Source organism: Brienomyrus brachyistius, chromosome 3 (assembly GCF_023856365.1).
Source record: "Brienomyrus brachyistius isolate T26 chromosome 3, BBRACH_0.4, whole genome shotgun sequence".
NCBI lineage: Eukaryota > Metazoa > Chordata > Actinopteri > Osteoglossiformes > Mormyridae > Brienomyrus > Brienomyrus brachyistius.
The window spans coordinates 14573813-14578854 of NC_064535.1; positions in this window are offsets into that span (position 1 = coordinate 14573813).

Below are 5042 nucleotides of genomic sequence, written 5' to 3' on the forward strand. Positions count from 1 at the left end.
GCTTACAGCTAATTAGGCACTGCACTGAAGAGTGGCACAAGGAAAACGGATCAATATGTACATACAAATTGCATTCACCGTGTATATTGCTTGTTTGCTGTGTACAGACGATTACATTAACTATGTTTATGGAGACTGTGTTGTAAACATTTGAAACTAGCATTTGTACAAGTTCTATTTTTGCCATAAATGTTTATAAATGAAATTTTCCTCTTCTTTTATTGAATACTTTTCTGGACTTGGAGGAGGGAGAGGTGTGATTGCTGATGGGTCACTTGGGCCCCTCGAATAGGGCTGCATGTCACCTAGACCGAGTGCGAACAGCTCTTGCACACATTACAGCACCTACATATTCAGTGAAAAGGGCCACTTTTCATCCACAAGATGGATATTAATCTGACATATATTCAACATCCCTTTCATTAAATCTGAGTATGACACCAAAACAAATATATAAAAAGAAATTGATTTGCCATGGTGTGAGTTCATGAAATTGACACAAATGTATGAACACGCCCCAGTCGGTAAAAGTGAGTCCCTCCCCCGGGTCCCTCAGTGCTGTAGCTAAATTAATACGCAGTTCAGTGCAGGGCATGCAGTATGCAGCTGACAAATTATCTGCTTGGACTTCATGCTTCGACTTTAACAGCTGATGATCCAATTAAATGCTATGAAATTTGGAAATGATATTTTCAAAGAGACCTGCATTCCAGAACGGACCCGTTATAAAGATTAGGGTGAAGGAACGCATCTAGGGAACTGGAAAATGGGCGAGCTGGTCACCAGCGAGCGGCCCAGTGTCACGTGTAATGCACTGCATCACTGGAGATTTCCCTTTTAAGCATGGAAAAGGGCAGACCCTTGGCAACACGGCGGTATTGACAGGTCAACTCCCTTTGAAAGCGGGCCTTCGATTTCCCCTCCTCCAATTCACGGCCCCCCCCAATCTCTTTCTTAGTGGGGGAATTATGTGTGACTCATAAGGTTAGGACACTAATGGTGCGTTTCCACTACCACCGAGAACCGAGCTGTAAGGCGAAGAGGTTTTCCATTGTGAGTTAGACAAGCCGTACACGAACCACATCTCCCTGACACGGCCCTGCTTATTGGCCGAGCTGAAGGCGTGACCAAACCGAGACGATTGCGTCACCAGTGGCACCTCTAGCACAAAAAGCCTAATGGGGAACCATGCGCTCTGTCCGGGCAGCATCCGACTCACTAATGAAACTACACACAACCAACAATGTAACTTAAGAAATATATATATTATTTGTTACACTGATTTTTTCCTGTGTACTGCTCCACACGATATCTGGTAGTCCAGGCCCCACCGACCCCTAATGTAGAGACACTCCTGAATGTCACCACCATCTGGATGGAGATACCGATGATCTGCGCTGATATGCATGGATTAACTGAAGAAAAAAAGCCGTATTCTATATATTATTCATTGTCAGTAGAATCACACATCGCAATGTATTGTTGCATTCCCAATAACTTGGGACTTGAAAATTTCCAACCTCCTACTTAAAAATGTACTATAGAACACCTGAACAGAATGGATGCATATTGCAAATTTATGCAAGCTAATGCTAATTCCGCTTGCATGTGATGTTAAAATAGCACGGCGATTCTCACAAACTCGTTTGAGGAAATTACCGAGCTGACCCTTCTGCAGTGGAAAACCAAAGCAAGCTGGAACCGCACTGTAACTAAAGTGTCCTTTTGCAATATGAGTTGAGTATCAACTGGTTCGAGTATGGCAGTGGAAAACTGCCATAACTGTGATCAGAATGTTGCTGGTTCAAATCCTGTGGCTGGCAGAGTGATTTCACCATTGGACCCTTAAACCCCATCTGCGCCAAGGAGTGTTTGGCCAATCCAGTTTCACCTTGGAAAACAACATCTGCTATATGGACGAGCCTCTGTTGTCTCCACTGAGAAATCACACTCTGGATGTACAGGGACTGAGCATTTTTTAATGCAAAAATGTGATTTATGAGTGTTTATTTTAACATACAGGGCCGACTGCTTCTCACAAGCCTAAGAGACACTATCGCCAGAGCCTGAGAAAACCGGCAGGGCTCCATATTGATTAAAACACAAAATTGCATACACGCGTGACAAGCAAATGGTGCAACTTCTAAAAGACAAATGAGCAACAACTCCTAGTCATCGTGCTAAAAGTATGTCACACGAGTCTAATTTCCTTTACACACTAGTGCAAGCAGGCCTTTACATATCTGTCATGAATCTCCGAATCATGCATCCAGTTCATTCCAACTGAATGAAAGCGCATCCTTGCTGGGGAATCCATTCCATATTGATCGCATTATCGAATATGAAATCTAATTCCTTTTGTTCATCATTCTACTGCCTCCATATTAAGTTTGTCAGAGACTTTGTGTAGATCAATACAAGGAGAAAACCCACAGACACGTGTCTAGAATTCAAAAGGCACCAATTTTCTATAAAAGGCAGCAGGACCTGAGGTATTGGAACTGCCTCCCTCCCTTATTTATGAGTCAGCCTTTTTGGGGAAGCGTACTGAATGACTATTATCACAGTACCAAAACTAAGTGAGATTTACTTGACATTCCCAAATGACAGTTAATGCTAACAATAACCAGGAAAACTGATATATTGCAGTATAATAATAATGGCCTCCTGCAAAATGGTCATGACAGCTGGCACTAATACGTGTAAATTATTTAATCTACATAAATGGCTTAAAAATGGTTTGCAGCATAATATTGTCATGCCCTGCCCACCTGACCCTCCTGTCTCCAGCTTAATGTGGCCCTGATACTAGTTTCCCCTTCATAGTCCTTGTCTATAAGTACCTGTTTGTCTTGTCAGTCCCAGTCCAGATATTGATGTCAAACCGTCTTGTTGCCTGCGCCCTTCCTTGTTCCATTCCTCCTGTTTTTTGATCCCTCGTGATCCCGTTTATTTCCCGTCTCTGTCCTTTGAGTTCAATAACTCCCCTTTTGTTTCGCCGCAACACCTGCCCCCGAGTTCTTCATCCCTCATAACGTGACAAATATGCCAAACAACGGTAAACGTAGAATTGGTAGGAAATAGCATGTTAGAACAAAAAAAATGTCCTCTTAAAGCTGCAAGGTAGTAAATTACACGGGCATGCAAAGATTATTGAACAAATGTGAAATAAAGTTTGCAACCGAATGCAAGGAAATGCATGGCGTGAGTGCATGCTATCATTGCCTCTATATGAAGGATATCCATTTATGCACCTTTTACTCTGTAGCTCCTCACGAATCTTGCTTCAAGCATCCATGAATTGCAGATAATACCTCTCTTCTATATACGACTGTATATGATGAAGCTGCACAGCTACCACAGACTTTCACACTCACAACCCTGAACATCCTAACCCCCCCCCCCACACACACACACACCACCACCACCAGCACCACCTCATGGGAACCACCCCCAGTCACAGACCAAGCGTTTCCAATTGAAATGCAGACATTTTTTCCTTCATCATCTTGGTCTGTGACCTTTGTGCTGCATGAAATTCAACAGCTGCTTCATAAAGCGAACAGGGTATTTCTATGGCTCAAACCCAATCTGGTTATGAGCTGCAAGTCATTGTTACTCCATGGGGGTTGTTATACAAATTACAGATAAATAAAAGGCTTTGTTTCCTATTACATGCAGGCAGTCCAGTCCCCACTGTTGCTAAAGCTCAAACTGGGAGTAATAAGTCAGTTTGCCTGCAATATTTATGCATGAGTCAATCTGTATTGTGAATGGACAAATTGCACACTTTTAAGTGTACAATATCCCCCACAGAGCCCAGCCCTGGAAACAGTCCCATGAAAGCAATGCCCTTAATGAGCATTGATTTCAAATGTGACTGCTACAGGCTAATTTATCGAGCAAAAAACGGGCAATTTCATTAGTGATCTTGGTCCTGTCACCCCACAATAAAGGGCAGATCTGAGACAACCGACGACTGGCCTCCGAAGGCAACGGGATCTTTTGCCGTAGTGAAGTGTGGCTATTTAGCAATACTTATGCTAAAACTCTAGAAATCTGCAACGATTCTTATAAATTTAGATTGGACCTATAATTTAAGTTAATTTTAAAAGCGCATAACTGAAAAATAAGGAGATTAAATGAGTGTCCCGAAGTTCTGCTAGGCACTTAGTATAATTAGTTCCAGTATGACTGTTAACAGGTCCAGAAAAAATAGATCGATGAAAATACGTCAGATTAACAGGTCGTTTATCAAATATTTCCTGATGCGGGAGAGGAGATAGCATAAAGCTTTTGCCTCTTCACACTTATTTCAGATACACATTTCGCCCAGAGAGTGTTTGACAACCAAAGCTTTGCAATCACTCAAAATGGGCAAAAATATTTTTTAGGAATATGGGAAAAACTAATCCGTTTCAGGGATACATAATCTGAAGCAGGACAGTCTCTTAAGTAAACGAAAAAGTGGATTTACAGCAATCGTATGCACTACGTGGCCTACCTGATTGGAAAATCACTAATTAATAGGTACGTTTCTGCTGAGCGCAGCAACGTTTAAAATTCAAGAATGTACGGATTATATTAAAAAAAAACACTTCTTCGTCCTTCATCGATGAAAAATTCCCAGGAGGCACTTCTGCTACAGAAGACGCACGATGTTATAGTTCCATTTTATATATTATTACTTTGTGCGGTTAATTAAGCAATACCAATCACTCCTGGCCAGTCTAGCTTCATCGTGGCTGCTGGAGGTGGGTGGGGGCCGGTTGGGGGGAGGGGGATGGGGGGGGGCCCGTGGAAAGACAAAAAAAGGCAACAGCTCTGTTTCTCTCAGTCTTTTAATGAATGCTTTTAATCTACATAAATGGCTTAAAAATGGTTTGCAGCATAATATTGTCATTGTAATATTGGAAATCACGCGTCTAACCCCGAATTGTCTTCTGGAAGCCAGATCTTTAAAAAGAAAAAACTTGAACCCCACCCCTATGTTATTGAAAAGATGCTATCTAAAAACGAAAAATATAGGCTATACGCGAGCA